Here is a 17,757-nt window from a genome sequence, read left to right on the forward strand (position 1 = left end):
GTCAGATTGACCCCCAGACCCTGCCTGCTAGACACAGAGAGTCAAGATGAGGATAGATGGATTCAGAGGTTAAAGAAATGAATCAAAAAATACTTTCCAACCTTTTATCTGTATTGCCAAAGACCAAAGGAAATTCTGACTAATATAAACTATCTCTACACTAAAAAAGAGAAATATGCAAATTGGCCATCACTTCACAACGCCCACCAGCCAATCAGGAGTGAGCATGCAAATTAAACTGGAAAATATGGCAATGGCCCTGCCCTCCCAGCTGCTCCAGACCTCTGGGCAGTACACATGCAGGTAGGCAGGGTGGGATGCCTGCTATTGGGGGGGGGGGGGGAGGGGGGAGACAGAGGGAGCTACAGGAGTGGTGCTCCAGCTGGAAAAAAGACTGAAAGCCCCAGCCAAAGTGAAGACAGAAGGCGGCAGCCAGAGCGAAGGCCTGGATCCCAGATGCCAGAGGAAAACCGGTGCTGGCAGCCAGGGAAAGGAAGGCCTATTGCACAAATCTTCAGTGCAATGGGCCTCTAGTAAACGATAACTTTTTAAAGAAAATTACTCATTGTATTCGTTCATTTTTTTTTTATAGCTCTACTACATCTGCAGGTATAATCCTCTTTTCATTCCACTTTTGCCTTCCATTTTGTTTAATTTTGCCAGAAGTTTGCTTAGTTTGTCGGTCTAAAGGCCAGCTTTCAGTTTTGATATTGTTTCTTATATAATCTTCTCTTTTATTAATTTTTGTCCTTTTCCTCATTTTTTTTTCTCAGTTGTTTTTACTCTGTGGCTCATTTTCTAATTCCTAAAATTGAAAGGTTACCTAAAGTAATTTGCAATCTGTTTTCTTTTCTAATACACGCATTAAGGTTATAAACTAAGTATGTGATTCTCCTATTTTGCCAGTTAGAGTATTTTAAAATAAGTTTTATCTCAATATGTAAAATAAGCAAATATATATTTATTAGTATACTTAACATACTGCAAACCTGTAGTTTTACTGCTTAGTTTTACCCAGTGGCCAGAGAAGTTTCTATGGAATGAATACAAAAATGTTTTACATAAATGTTAAAGGCACGCTTTAAAACTAAATACCCACTGCATGTATTTATTACATGTTCTTACAAGCTAGTATCTTTTTAAAGAATTCTTCTGATTGGCCACAAGCCTTAGAACAGAAAACATGAGAATTCTTGTGATCTGCCCACAATTTATTAAATATTAAAACACAAACTGTAGACTATTGATTTTGTCAGACAGAGCATTGTTTATCTCATATTTCATAGAAAAATTTTGACACAAGACATGTGTGCATCAAAACTTTCTGAATCACAGTACATTTTCCAAATTACATGAGCATTTTGAATCACTGAATTATACTATCAGTAAAATTTTTATCTCAAGCCTACAACTACCCATTTATATAAAATATTAGGACTTTCTTATTTATACCCTTGAGATATATTTTACTATCTACAGTGTAGCCAGAGTGTATTACTTTTTAGTGATTTTTTTTTTTTTTAAGCACCAGATCTGTGCTAGATTTCTTTGCCTCTTATCAGATGAGTTCTGAGCTTTCCAAACTCACCGGTACTAAAAGGCATTTCAGGTCAACATGCCAGTCTTCAACTTTTGTGTTCAAGACAAAAACGGACAAGAGGATTTCTTATGCTCAAGAGAAAGAGAATATGAGAGTTTCTAAGAACACAAATATATAATAAATAGTCTGAGAAATATTTTTTGATAAAATATCTTACCTTCTATTTGAATCCATAATATTTTTCTAAGTCATTACAGTGGTTTCCCAGATGTTTTAATATGTACTTTTTCATTGTTGTTTAACTCTGTTTTATTTTTCCAATTATAATTTCTAATCACTACTAAGAACTTTAAGTTTTCAAATGAAATGGTTAGAGGCCTGGGGGCAGAATTCTATCCTTTTATTATTTATTTCTAAGTTTACTATACTATAGTAAAGTAGTTCATTTAGATATCCTTTATGTTTAGAACTTGGCCAATTTCTTTCTTTCTTTTTTTTTTTTTTTTACCAAAAAGTTTCTTTCTCATAAATAAAAAACACACTTGCTGCATCTGATAAGCTAGATCAAGCTAGACCAACTACTTAATGTTTTATAGTCTTAGTCTTTCTACTATTATCCATTTTAGTGTACTTAATCAGTTTGAGAAAAAAATGGATTAAATTTTCCCAATTATGACTATGGATATTAATTTCTTATAAAATGGCATTTTAAAATGTATATGCTTTAGGCTATGTTATCAGAGGCTTACAAGTGCTACATCTTTCCAGTGGACACATTCCTTTTCCACTAAGTAATAATCTAAGTGCATATAAAATTCCACATTGATGGCTATTCCCTCAGCATTTGGAAGACTTTCTTTTTCTGGAATCTGTTACTGCTGATGAGAAGTCCGCTGTCAATCTAACTCATTCCTTTGAGGTAATACACCTTTCATCTCTGCTTCCCTTTAAGATTTCTTGAGGGAAATAGAGGTGTTCTTCAGAATTGCTTTTATTTACTTTGTTCAAAATGAGGTAAGCTTTCTAACCGATGCTTTTCTAAATTCTAGAAAAGTATTAGCCATTATTTCTTTCCCATTTTCTATTTTCATTCAACAGTTCTTCTTATATACATACTGGGTATCTAATATCTCTAATCAGGTTAAATAAATACCAAGTTTGTGGGTATGCAGAATTTCTGAAGCTATGTATTACTCAAATACTAATGGTAGGATTGTATTTTTTTCCTTTAAGAAATAATTTACCAAGTTTTTGATATTCGAGTTACTTCAAGTTATAATCTATTGAAAAGGACCTTTGAATCACAATAATACATTATTAAAGTTTTAGATTTAAAAAGAACTCTGCTGACATAAAAGTATATGATACATCAATACACACAAACCAGGTTTTACACAAGTTAATTACATTTTTTAAACCTCCAACAAGCCTAACTGACCTAAATGAACTGTGGTAAGTGCGGGACCTTGCCAGAGCTTTTGCAAATAAAGACAGGTTCAGTTAACTTCTAAAAGAAGCTTCTAAAAATGTATATTTTCAGGCCAGTGTTCTCTCTTAAAACCCAAATTAGTCTTCACCTTATTTTACTGCAGTTAATTTTAAGTTATGTGAGAATAATGCTGTTCTATCTCCTTATTTAACAGTTGAATATAGAGTGGTTATTCAACAATGCCTTATATTTATAGAGTACTTCATTGTTGTATGTTCTTATACATCATTCAATTTTCTACTAACAAAAATTAGGAGATAATAAAACAGGTCGCATCATGGATACTTTATAAAAACATCTGAACAAAAGTGACTGGTCCTAACTCACATGGCAATAAGTGACCCAAGAGTCTTTTTGAAACCTAGAATCCAGAGTTCTACCATATACTAACCTGTCTTCCTCTTTTTGTATTAAAAAAGGTGAGAAATAATTTCACTTGTGAATATTTATTCAAAGAAAATAACAAATGTGTAAATGGTATAGTTGCAAAGATTCCAGTCATAATGCTATTATAAGAGTGCATGTAAGACTAAGAAGTTAATTATGTGAATACTGAGAGATTAGTTAAGAGGTTAGAAATATTTGTAGGGTCTGTTAGACTGCAACACAGCCAATCAAAATGTTATCAAAAAATATTAAACGATATGGCAAGTTATTCACAAACTACTGAGTTAAAAGGCAGATTTTAAAATCATATATACAGTAGCATGTTTATTATTATTTAATTATATTTTTATTTATTATTATTTAATCCTCACCTGAGGATATTTTTCCATTGATTTTTTCAGATAGAGTGGAAGAGAGGGGGAGAGACAGAGAGAGAAACATTGACTGGTTGCAACCTGCGCGTGGGGATCTAGGCTGCAGCCAAGGTACATGCCCTTGACCGGAATCAAACCCAGGAAAGGGAAGGTGTGGGAAGGGTATCAATGGAGAAAAACAAAAACAGACATCTGTAATAATTTCAACAATAAAAAAAATTTTTTTTTTTAAAGTAAGTGTGCTGAAACCAGTTTTGCTCAGTGGATAGAGCATCGGCCTACAGACTGAAGGGTCCCAGGTTCAATTCCGGTCCAGGGCACGCGCCTTGGATGCGGGCACATCCCCAGTAGGAGGTGTGCAGGAAGCAGCTGATCAATGTTTCTAACTCTCTATTCCTCTCCCTTTCTTTCTGTAAAAAAGAATCGATAAAATATATATTTTTTAAAATAAGTTGTCAGTACATAGAAAAAGCTAAAATGTGTTTCTGAACAGGAAATTCTACTTCTGGAATATAGTAGGTCCTTGGTTACGTCGAGATCAATTCCTACGGAGCGACGTAATGTGATTATCACAAGTTGGAACCCACCTACGTAAGCACCTACATCACTCACGTGGAACACATACACAGCAGTAATGAAGTGAAACAGTAAAAATTTGAAAGAAAGATGACAATTCCTGACCTTTACTTGTGGTAAATAATAAAAAACATAAAGCACATATGTACATACGTCAAAATGATGGGACTGTTTTTAAGTAAATAAATGGGAGATGGCGATGTAATCATGAAACAACATACATGGAATCCAATGTAATCTGAGGACTACCTGTATATCCCAAAAGAAGGTAGCCTGTATCAAAATATTATCAGCTGCACTCATTATAACAGCCAATGATTAAAACCACAATTAATGTTAAAACCATGTGACATGAACTAATTTTTTGTGGGGTATATTATGACAGATTGTCACCATTTACATAGGTAAGCAAAAAGACAGAATTATGCACCCCCCTTTATAACTAAGTAAAAATGCAGATATCCTTACAAATGGTATCTAGATATACAGAACTGAGCACTTAATTCTAATCAGAGTCTTATTTTTATTAACTTCAATTTAAAAATCAGATGAGGATTTATTTCACTAAATTGTGTATCTATCAGTTACTAGCTTATCCTATACAATATATCCTATAAAATAAAAGCATAATATGCTAAGTGTCCGACTTTTCTTTCCACCCTGCACACGGACCACCAGGGGGCAGATGCTCTGACTGGTAGGTTAGCTTACTGTTGGGGTCTGGCTGATTGGGACTGGGCAAGATGGGCCAGACATGCGCCTAGACCCATGGTAGGCAAACTGTGGCTCACGAGCCACATGAGGCTCTTTGGCCCCTTGAGTGTGGCTTTTCTACAAAATACCATGGCCTGGGCGAGTCTATTTTGAACAAGTGGCTTTAGAAGAAGTTTAAGTTTAAAAACTTTTGCTCTCAAAAGAAATTTCAATCGTACTGTTGATATTTGGTTCTATTGACTAAAGAGTTTGCTGACCACTGCCCTAGGCCTAGAGGAATCCACGTACTGGGCAGTTTTGGCTCAATCCCTGAAGGTCTGGCCAAGGGACCCCACCAGTGCACGAATCCGTGCTCCAGGACTCTAGTATACTATGATATAGATAAGAATTCTGCCTTAAATATTTTAGGATAAGGCTGTGTATATATGTAATTAAAACATACATTTTTAGCTAATTAAGTGATTGAAAAATATATCATAAAATTATTTAACCTCAATTGAACATTTTTAGAACTTCTGGTTATATTATATATTATTCTTGAAACTGGCATCTGTTAGAACAGACAAATGTCATATGAAAAGACATAATATCTGTCATAATACATGTCATAATACAAGACATAATACATGTCATAGGTCCCACCTCCAAATGAGTCATCTTGAATACTGTTAGTATCTTCCCTTCTAAAAAATGGCAATATATAATCACTTAAACCAGTGTTTTTCAACCTTTTTTGGGCAAAGGCACACTTGTTTCATGAAAAAAATCACGAGGCACACCACCATTAGAAAATGTTAAAAAATTTAACTCTGTGCCTACATTGACTATATATAAAGTAATTCTCTTGAATAGGAATCAAATAAACACAAAGAAAGTATTTTATAATTACTTTATTATGAAATATTAAGTAAACAAAATAGTGAAAAATTATAAAATTCTTGTCTTGTCTGCACCTACAGCACATCAGGCAACATCTCGCGGCACACTACAGCGGTTGAAAAACGCTGACTTAAACCACTGTATATCAAAGGTATATAATAAATATCAACTATTCTTCCCTCTTAACACCTAATTATTGAGGGGAAAAGCCTTCCCTCCTCCCCACTCTTCATTCATTCCTTAGAGTGGTCTCACCCTGCCTTTTTTCCACACTGACTCCCATAAGCAATGAAGCACAATCATGGCAGCAAAATAACCAAAAATTAAGAGAGGCTGCCAGAATACATGTCCCACTTCCAAAATATTTCATGTATGAGTATGTCCTCAGACACTAAATGTGTCACATTTTATAAATAAAGCATTCTCTTCTTTGTCCGTTAACAGCCTCCTCTCTACCTCACACAATGGAAAAACAGCCTCAGACTCCACACCTTGAGCTCTAGTAAGTCAGCAGCAAAACAGACTCTTCCCACCTGTCAGGTGGTAAAACAGGTGTTAAGTCTAGTCCATACTAGGTCTCCATTAAAGCTTCAATAATTTATACCAGGCTGCCTAATTTTACTCTTAAGATATTCTTTTCCCTAAGCCTAAATGTAATTTTTTTCTGTCTTTTATCCAAACCTACCTGGTTCTTTTGTTTGTTTTTTGTTGTTTTTTTGAGACACAAAAGAAATCTCTGAACACAATTTTGGTCTCTCCATGGACTAAAAAAATGACAAAAGAATTCCTCTGCCAATAAACTGAACGAATAAGGTAACTCGGGGAGTCAAATCAACACACTAACAGCATCTACAAAAAAAGTTCTTAATCTTCTGCCACCACGGGCTCCTCTGGAGAAGCCTACGCAGCTCTTCCTAGAAAAGTATTTTTAAAATGCACACAACAGGCCCTGGCCTGGTTGGTCAGTTGGCTAGCATTGTCCCACCAAGGTCAATCCCTGCCGTGGTCAGGACGCATATAAGAATCCACCAAGGAACACACAAACACATGGAATAACAAATCAATGTTTCTCTCCCCCTTTCTCTCTCAAAAATCACTCAATAAGTGACAATTTTAAAATGCACACACTAAAATAACACCAAAAATTACATTGAAATTATCAAAATATAAAAAGCACAAATTTATAAAATAGTAATATATATGCTTCTTTGTTAATCTTTAAACAATATCTAGATACTTGTGGGACTAATAATAATAAACTTCTAAGTAATGATGAGTATGAATGCCGTTTTAAGATATCTGCAACAGTAATGGATCTGCAATTTCTATTGGATACAGTCTCTGCCACTGCTAACTGCTACTGCTGCCCACTTCTATAATGAAAGGAAGTATGTAAAGATGTAACCTTTTTCCCTATCTATAATACGTTCACAGACCCATAGGCTTAAAACCTCTAATATACACAGAACTATGATTATATGTTTAGCTCAGTGTCAAGACTGTATTTAATAGCAATAATAATGCACTTTTACCTACATAATGCCATGTGATTCCCTAAGTGAAACAAAAAGAACAAGAATTGTAAGCCCCATTTTACAAATAAAGAAATAGGCCGAAAGCAAGGGCAGGGGTAGTGAATGGAGGAAGTGGCTGCAGAATGATCCCTCTTCAACCACTTTACCTACATTACTTAGTTTTCCTAACAGCCCTTCCTCCCTCTGCCTAACATAGGTGTCACAATCCCTCATTCTTCTAATGAGGAAATGCAGGTCCAGGTAAGTGACTTGCACAAAGTACTAAGGCTAATTAATTAACAAAGTCAGAGGTCCATCGATATCCTAGTCCTTGGTGCTTGACATTCTGCCCTTTTCTAACATCATTCTAGACAAGTTCATCCCAACCAATGACCAGAACACATTAACGCTGGTATAATCCCCTCTATAAACGAACTTCATGTAAGGGTGATATGCAGTTCTAAATAAGAAATTAAGTACTTTTTTTGTAGGAAATTATTTTTGTTCAAGAATATTTTCAAGGAAATGAAATACTCAATATTTTTAGCAAAAAATGTTACCGAAAATGCAATATCTAGAACTTAAATATAAAGGAAAACTATAATATTTTTTAAAGTTTTACATTGAATTTACATTATCTTCTAAGTTAATTTCATAAATTTAAAAGAAACACCATATCTGCATTATTCCCAAGGTAGGTAGAAAAACAAATAACATTATCATTTGCTATAATTAATTTTAAACACCAAAAGATAAGAGTTAAATCCAGTCCAATTCCCTCATTTTACCTTTATGGAAACATAAAAAGTTCATATAACAAATGTTTAAAATAGAAAAACAAAGATAGGCTCAAATCTGTTGCACTGAAATATTTACGTGTTTATACACACACAAGTACTTAACACACTTTATGATGTACAATATGGCATAACTACGGTATATTCCATCAGATTGTGACTTTCTCTGTAGTTTATACCTCAAATGTAAAGAGTATCTGGCATACGATTATAAGTATCTGAATGTATGAAAAATATCTTAAAGCAGGGGTTGGCAAACTTTTTCAGTGAAGGACCAGAGAAGTAAACTTTTTAAGTTTTGTGGATCTTAAGGTCCATGTTGCAACACGTCTGTAGTTGTAGCCTGAAAGTACAATAGACACAGGTGATATGTAAACAAGTGAGTTATAATGTATTCAAATAAAACTGTAAAAAACAGGCAGCAGGCCGGATTTGGCTCATAGGCCATAGTTTGTCTACCCCTGCCTTAAAGTATTTTAGCAGGAAATCAATGCTTTCATTACATAATTTAAGTAAATGTGGTACCCATAAAGATAAGAACTCACATATTCATGGTAGATTATGTATGACAGATCAATCTTGGATCTGATTTTGAATGCGCGTAAGAAAGAACACCAGACATTTGGTATATGACTGGGGAAAATAATCTAATGGGAACAGTTAGAAGGGCCATTCCATTACCATCGCCAGTGACTGGGTAGGTATATAAAGTACCCAATCCTGACCAATGAGACTAGATATCTGCTGGGCGGCTGGCTTCTGGAAGACAAACAGCTGGGTACTGGATGGAATGGGATGCTAGCCCTGCTGCAGCCATATTGGAAGGGAAAGCAATTTTAGAAGGGAAAGCAGTTTTAACTATGAAGATGAAGGGAAGATGAAGGGCAGAGAACTGGTAAGAGAATGAGTCCTGATGTCATTATTGTTATTCTTGAGCCTGTGGACTTTATTACGTAAGATGGCAAATTTCCTCATGATTGAAGCATGTTTGAGACTTTTCTGTTATAACAGCCAAAGCATCTTAAGTGATAAGGACTTGAAATGAGGACTGCTCCCTTCACAATTTCACCTGCAGCCATCCTTATTAATTACAACTTTTCACAAAGAAACATTTAAGATCCTAAAAGCCAAGAGACTAACTACAACTCAAAAAAATACATATACCAATTACTGACACTGAAATTCGTAACTTTATAGTTTTTGTAATTGTAGAGAAAACAGAACAATGCAGTACATCCTTTATTGATACTGTAAGACATTCTTTCACTAAGGCGTTTTTTTTCTAAACCGGGGGTTAGCAAACTTTTTCTATAAAGGGCTACATAGTATTTACTTTAGGTTTTGCAAAAAAAAAAAAAAAAAAAAAAAAAAACACAAACCCACAAACTATGCTATTATAGCTCAAGAGCAACCAATAGGTAAGCAAATGGGCATTTCTGTGTTCCAATAAAACTTTATTTACACCCCTGGCCCACATGCTCAGTTGGTTGGAGCATCAAGGGCATGAGTTTGATTCCCATTAGGGCACATATCTAGGTTGCTGTTCAGTCCCCAGTTGGGGCACCTACACCTAGGAGAGGCCACCTATCTATGTTTCTCTCTCACATGGATGCTACTTTCTTTCTCTTCTTTCCTCCCTCTAAAACAGTGGTTTTCAACCTTCCTAATGCCATGACCCTTTAATACAGTTCCTCATGTTGTGGTGGCATGGAACCACAAAGTTACTTTCGTTGCTACTTCGTAACTGTAATTTGCTACTGTTATGAATTGTAATGTAAATATTTGTGTTTTCTGATGGTCTTGGGAGACCCTGCTAACAGTTCTCAACCTGTGGGTGGAAGTAGCAAAGAAAATAATTTTATGGTTGGAGGTCACAACAACATGAGGAACTGTATTAAAGGGTCGCGGCATTAGGAAGGTTGAGAACCACTGCTCTAAAATCAGTGAAAACATATCCTCAGGTGAGAATTGATTTTTTAAAAAAAAATTATTTGCAAAAGCAGGCTGGATTTGGCCTTGCAAACCAGTTTGCTGACCCTATCTTTAAATGGTTAACAGTAAAGAGAATGTCTCTCTTAAACAAATCAACTTTACTAGAACTTAAAAAGTTTATTTAAAATGTGTGCTAGTATAAACTATGTAGAAAAGTAACAAACTTCTCTTGCACATTCTATTCATACCCATTAGATCACTTGATATAAAGGCTAGTTACCTTATTTGTATATAACATGCTGTTGAAATGTAACATTACAATAGGAAAAAAAAATAAAACATTCATATGCAAATTTGCATCTACTCATCAAATATAAATAAGTATTTTAAATTAGTGAATTTGAAAAGATTTCACTACATACATAATAATTATTCAAAGAAAAAAAATCACCCTATATTTATCTAACCTGAATGAACAGCTCTTTTTTCAGGAGGCTGAAATTAGAGTTAAAAATAGAAGAAATAAAGAAGGAAATCAAATGGACCATATTTTCTTTCCAAACAGATCCCTGGTACAAAGGTACGCATTATATGGACATTTCACCACCCAAAACAATAAACCTTTTTTCAAAGGACACCATTTTCCACTGGCATTTATACACCGTACTCTAAGAGAACAAAAGGTGAATTTCACCTTTAATCATTAGTCAAGAAAACTTGCACATATATGTAGGCACATTTAAGAATTATTATAGGACAGCAATTTTCAACCTTTTTCATCTCATGGTACAAATAATTACTAAAATTCTGTAGCACACCAAAAATATATATATCTTTTGCCCGTTTGACAAAAAAAAAAAAATTGGTATAATTTTGATTCATTCACACTAGACAGCTATTTTGTATTGGCTGTTGTCATTCTTATTTGACAAACTAAGGGAAAAGAGGTCAGGTATTGCATGTTTTAAAAATTCTTGTGGCACCCAACTGAAAATAGCTGTTATAGGAAATTCCATTGTGTTATTCCATTCAAAGGACAAACTTCTGAGAAACATTAATTAATGTTTAACAGTAATAAACACCCTTTCAATGTCTGTTATAAAATAACCTTATTTTTACAGACTTTAAAGTAAATAAAGTACACCTATAAGTACTGGCATTTTCTATATACAAGGGATTGCTAATAGCGATTACCAATGAGAAACATGGCTGGGAAAGAGGTTGGAGGGTTCTGGGGAGTGAAGGCTTTTACTTTTCCCTTTACAACTTTTGGGGTCTTTAAACTTTCTCCTAAGACGTGTCACTTGGTTAGTCGTTTAAAATGGTTTAAAATATACATTCACTATAAATTAATACTGAGAAATATTCCAGGAACTAAAATGAGTAGGAAAGGCAGAAGTTCTCTGAAAGAAGCTAGATATTGAGGAACTCTCCAGGGTCAGAATGGCCACCTCTACTGAGGCTAAGAGGGGAGCACAGACTGCCTGACTGCAGAAGCTACAGAGGTTCCCCTTAGCATCAGCCTGAGGCTTAAACCACCTGGTAAGGGTGGAGTCCACAGCAATTCAATCCAGTTCCACAGATTCAGTACCCAAGAGTGGGGTCGCTGTAGGTAAGAAGTGCACCCTCGCCCTAGTTGGTTTGGTTCAGTGGACAGAGCAGCCGCCTGTACACTGAAGGGTCAGGGGTTCGATTCCTGTCGGGGCACACGCCACAGTTGGGGCTTGATCCCTAATAGGGGCACGCAGGAGACAGCCAATCAGGAATTGTCCCTCATCACTGATGTTTCATCTCTCCCTCTCAGTTCCTCTCTAAAATCGATAAAAATATATTAAAAAAAAAAAAAAAAAGTGCACCCTAGCTTTTGGTCTGCAGGAGATCCACACCCTCCGAGAATCTATTTCCTAGATTCACAAAAGTAGAATAAAATTCTATAAGCTACCCTATCAGGTATGCTCTACCAGCATAGCTCAGACTTTACAATCTTAATAGAACACTTTTTTTTTTTAGGCTTTGGTCTTTGGGAAGCATTAAAATTTACCGTTTTAAAAATGCAGAAAGTTAGAAATGAATGAAAATCAAGGCTCCTACCGTCATCCAACATTTCAGACTCTACTATATCAGACTACACATAGACTGAAGATTGAGAACTGAAATTAAAACGAAATATGTTAAAACGAAATATGTACACTTTCAACAGCATGCAAAAGATAAAAATAATAAAATTCAATTCTGCTCTTGGGAATAGTGAAGCAATAAACAAGAAACAACCCTTGTTCCCTCTCCCTGAGACTACTGAGTTAGCAAGAGGGAGAAAGAATAGTAGAACCTGTCATTTCTTACACCAGGAAAATGAATGAATTTAATTTCCAATTAAGAAGTAACGAGTAAAACAAAGGGCAGATGCAATATACTTTCCATATACCAAAGTTACACTTGTTCTACAAATATTTCTGAGTTCTCGTACCTGCTCCTCCCCGGGTGAGGTTATGGGAGTAAACAAAACAATACATAATCAATCCACAAGGGCAAAAATTTACTATTTCTAAATGCCACAGTCAAATGTTGTCTCATTTAAATGAAACCGTAAAGCGCTCCAATGTCTGACATATTCCTTCCTTACTAATAATGTACTGCTTATTAAATCCCACCCTATACAAAAGTGACTAGTAAACAAAGAAACAAAGTCGGTGCAATCCTTTTTACAGCATACTACTGACTTCAAAATGAATGTTCTACATTCTGTCCTCCTGGAGGTAAACTATTATTAATCTCTCTGGAGGATATTCTGAAAATACAGCAGTCTGAGTATTAATCTCTTCTCAAAACTAATCATGCTGTTTTGGCAAATGGGATTAAACCATTATTTATCCAGCAAAATGAACGGGGCAATTGTTCACTCAGAACTCCGTCAGAAACATAAAAGGGTACTTATTTAGTGTGTGTTCTAAAAAAAAAAAAAAAAATGCACCATAAACAATAGATCGCAATGTCTACTGTATCCAAGTACTCGTTCACCAGATAAACCCGAAGTATCCCGGGCTTTTGGGTTCACATCATGCAAATGTCTTCTTGAAAATCTCAACTGACTTTCCAAAGCTGTATCATCTTTGATGAAGTTGACTTCACACCTCCAACCTCATTATTAACCACCACTAAAGACTGAAGGGAAAGAAAACGCCAAATAATGGGAGTGGTTACAGAGCCACGACCTCTGCATAGGAAGTGAGGTGCTTTTCTTCAACTGCAGCCACGCATGCCCCCCGAGTTTCCTGGGAGCCCGGGCCCTCGGTGCAGAGCCCCTCGAAGGAAGAGGGATTGGGGGGGACTCAGCCTGTCTGCCGGGGCTCAGGCACTAAGGCGGATGCTCGGGCCCAGGGAGCGGGGGCTCCGGGCCGGCGGGGCAGCAGGTAGCGGGCGGCGGGCGCGCGGCCTCGGCGCGGGGCGCGCCCCGAACCCGGAACGCGCCATCCCCGGGCCACGAGGGCGGCCGCACGCTCTCTAGTAACTCAACACCCGCCCCGCCGGCGGCCGGGGGAGTCCGGGGGCAGCCCGCCCCGCACGGCGCCTACCGCTCCCGGGCTGCCTTTCCAAACCGCCCCGGGCCGCGCGGCGGGCCGGGCCGCGCCCAGGCGCCGGGACCCGCCCGCCCACCCGCCCGGAGCCAGCGTCCCAGCCGGCGCCCCGGGCGGACCCCGCGTCCGGGCGGACCCCGCGCCCGCCGGGGGAAGGGAGGGGATGGTGCGGCGGCAGGTCCGGGCCGCGGCCGGTCACCACTCGGGCCGGCCTCGGGGTCCCCCCAGCCCGGGAGCGGCCTGGCCAGCCGGGCCGTTAGGGCGGCGCCGCGGCCCGCAGGGCGCGAACGGGGAGGCGCGCGAGGCCCGGGCAGCGCGGGCCCCGCAACTTCTCGCCGCCTCCCGCCGCCTCCGCAGCTGCGGGGAGCCCGGGGAGCGGGGAGCGAGGGAAACGGGGTGGGAAGGGCGCCGGCGGCTTACCCACGGCGAGCGGTCCTCCCTCCCGAGGCGGCGCGGCGCTGAGCGCGGGCGGGCGGCGCGGCTGCGGCCGGAGGAGCGAGAGGCGCGGCAGAGTCCGGGCCGGAGAGGAGAGCCGGTGCCGCCGCCGCCGCAGACAGCTCCGCAATATGGCCGCCCGGCGGCTCCGGGGGCGGGGGGGGGAGGCGGGGCTGCCCCGCGCCCCCCGCCTCCCCCTGCAGGCGGCCAGAGCGCACCGCCGCCGCCCGCCCCGCCCGCCCCGCCCCGCGCGCCCCGCCCGCCCCGCGCCTCCCCGCCGTCCCCTCGCGGGGCGTCGGCGGGGTTCGCCGGGCGGGGCTGCGGAGCCCGGAGGGAGGTGGGGCGCGCGCCGAGGAAGGGGGACCCCATCCGGGGCCGGGCTGGAGGGAAGCGGGCGGCGCGGGGCCGCCCCACCCGGAGCCGGAGCCTCTGCGGCCGCCGCGCCCGCGCGTGGAAACTTGAAACTCGCGCCGGAGCCGGAACACGCGCCGCGGGCGGCTCTGCGGCCCCGGGGAGGACCCCCCTCCCCCCCGCGGGCACCCCAAGACCCAATGGAGCGTGTGTGTTGGCTGTTAGGCTTGAAAAGCCTGGATCTGGAGAGGAAAATGGGCCTTGCAGGGAAATTTGTATTTGCAACAAAGAGCGTTTAAGTTGTGTTGGCAGGTTTGACCCAACTAGAAATACTTGCTTTTGGATATGGCCTCAAACGAGAATGCAGATTTGTGTCCAGGCAAGGATACTGGGTGATTTCGTATGGCCACCCCGCATTCTTTGGCAGTGGTGGAGTCCATTAAAAAGTTGGAAGTGGGGCCCCCAAAGAGCCACCAAAACCTAAATTATTTTTAAATTTAGAGAAAGACATTGGATCATAGTATATAACACCAGCCTAGGCGTGGTACTGGCCGGGAGTAGATGGAGTTCTAAGACCAAAACTTGCTTTGACTATGAAAAAGCAGCAAGTGCACAACTTTAGCCTCGTTTGCCCTGTTTACAACACTGCATATAGTTTACCTTTTATGAACAAACGTTAGATTCAAGTAAAACCTCACGAGCATACTTAACTTTTATAGAACAATAACTCATATCCTTCCTTCCTCACCGTTTGCCTTCCCTGAGACAGCAGCTTTTCCTGGAACTCTCCATAGATCACTTTGACGACGCTTACTCTTCCGTGACTTTCCGCCACTGCCCTGCAAACAATGAAAAGCCCTGCGAGTTTAACTCCACAGCCTTTGGATTGCCTATTTCTCCAGGATGGAAACCAGGTGTGATTGTGTTTTAACTAAAGGATTTCTCCCTGACCTTCTTCCTGGATTGGAGGAATTATCCACATCAAGTTGCCTGCATAATAGTCAAGGTAACACATAGGTTCCAAGGTGGCACGTGAATTAAAAGTATGTAAAATACTTCTGCAATGGAAAATGGATTCGCTGTTGTTCATCCTGTGCCACCCACCGGTGTGAAATGCTTGTATATGACTTTCTTTTAATAATTGGCAACAGCCCTGTGTTTGGGGATAGAAGGGGGAGGACAATGACTAAAAAAAAAAACCTAAAAAAACCACCTCAAAGCAGTAAAGTAATTTGCTCAATGTAACAGCTGGAAAGTGGCAAAGCCATGACCAAAGCAGTTACATTTGACTCCAAAACCTTCATTTTACTCCATACTAGGCAACAGCAACCAGACCAGAAATCGTAACATTTCCCTTGGCTATCATTATTAGTAAATGTTTAAGGAAGAGATAATATCCAAGGCTAATGAGATAAATAGGATACTCCCAGACATTGAGTAGGAGTATAAACAGAAACAACCTGTTTAAAAAGCAATTTGGCACTGTCATTCAACTTACAAAAATGTACATGGAAACCTCGTCCCATGTCTGGGATTCTTTCTGAAGGCAAAAATCTGAAACAGAGCAAAAGCTTTATTCATAAACTCTGAATCACAGTATTATTTATAAGATGCAAAAATAAAAAGTATGTCTAATCTGTGGCATTTTAATAACAATTTTAAAGGTTTATATGATGTATGTAACATCATGGCAAGTGGGATTTTATAGTATTAAGTGGGGAAAAAGTTGTAAAACTATTCATACAATATGATCACATCCACGTTTAAACACACAAAACAAACAAACAAAAAAACACTGCCCTGGCAGGTTTTGCTCAGTCGATAGAACATTGACCTGCATACCAAAAGGTCCCGGGTTTGATTTCAGTCTAGGGCACATGCCTGGGTTTGGGGCTCCATCCCCAGTAGAGGGCGTGCAGGAGGCAGCTGATCAATGATTCTCATCATTGATGTTTCTAGCTCTCTCTCCCTTCCTCTCTGAAATCAATAAAAATACACTTTAAAAAAAAAAACAATAGAAAAATATCCTCAGGTGAGGATTAAAACAAACAAAAAACAACCACTATGAGGTGTTAGGGAAAAAAAGAAAGATTGAAACCAAAGTTGTCTTTAGATAGAGTTTCTATGGACATATTTTTCCTTTATTCTGTTCTTCAGTATTTTCTACATAACTTTCGCAGTGTAAAGAAATCCAAGTGTTACTACAATGTGGGTTGTCAATTACACAAAATTAGCAAAGCTGAGGAAGGATAGAAAAAAGCTTGGACAATCCCTTGGCAAATGGAATAGGGAAGTGGAGACAGGTGGCTGACTCAAACATGTCTCATCCAGCACTCTGACTCACCTGTCTCCATTCCCCTTGCATTACCACTCCCTTACGCATGAAGCCCTCAAGACCAGCATCAAATAATCTTAGGAACAAAGCCTCAGGTCTGTTGACCATGGAGACAGAGTTTTGGTCAAAATAGAGATAACATCTAGGTTTCAGCTCCAGGCCCAGAAAAACAGCAAAACCAGAGGAAACTACATGATAGCTGACATGAAGACCAGATGCAATGATTAGTGACCCTCTATCCTAGTGTCGAACAATAGGTAGAAACCATGACCCTGACTCTATAAGCTCATTTTGACAAATCAGCATATTAAAGGACTCGCCTGGAAAGTTGATGAATATTCCTGAGACCTCCTACGGTAGAATTCCTGACTTTAGAAAACAGATTTTAAAAATCCCTTGAGACAGAGGACCAGTGCATTGTTCTCTCTTTCTAGACTAGACAAGCCCATACCTTCTTTCTTCACACATTTATCTTTGCTTTCTTTCCTAAGCTCTAAGAGGCCTCGTGAGAATTGCAACCAGGGGGGCAGCAGGCCGAGGCAGCTCATCCTGGGCTAATCCCATGAACCTGTCGTCAGGGGCCCTTTATTTATTTATTTATTTATTTATTTATTTATTGCCTCTGTAACTTATTTCTTGAATCCATGCAGCCCAGCTGGCTCACTTCTGCTTCTGGGTCTCTCTTTCTCAAGGACCAAGGCACTTCTCTGAGCAGCCCACTGGAATCTACCTTTGGAATGTACCTTTGCTTAGCATAATAAATAAACTTCCTTTTGCACTCTGAATTCTTTCTTTGCGAAACCGAGAGCCAACATCACTGGTAACAAAGCCTAAGAGATAGGTTCTTCTATGAAGACGT

General features: G+C 39.6%; 1 protein-coding gene across 2 annotated transcripts in view; it reads right to left on the reverse strand.

Moving 5' to 3' along the window:
- RDX (radixin) overlaps positions 1 to 14,377 on the reverse strand; it is an 87,224-nt gene extending 72,847 nt beyond the window's left edge. Inside the window, exon 1 of one of the 2 annotated variants that reach the window (XM_084893676.1) lies at positions 14,198 to 14,377. The gene's annotated coding sequence lies outside the window, so the exon portion shown is untranslated. The remainder of the gene's footprint in view (positions 1 to 14,197) is intronic. The other variant, XM_084893677.1, reaches the window with a different exon arrangement.
- Between the last annotated feature and the right edge of the window lie 3,380 nt (positions 14,378 to 17,757).

Source organism: Pipistrellus hanaki (genome assembly GCF_964339955.1).
Source record: "Pipistrellus hanaki genome assembly, chromosome: 9".
NCBI lineage: Eukaryota > Metazoa > Chordata > Mammalia > Chiroptera > Vespertilionidae > Pipistrellus > Pipistrellus hanaki.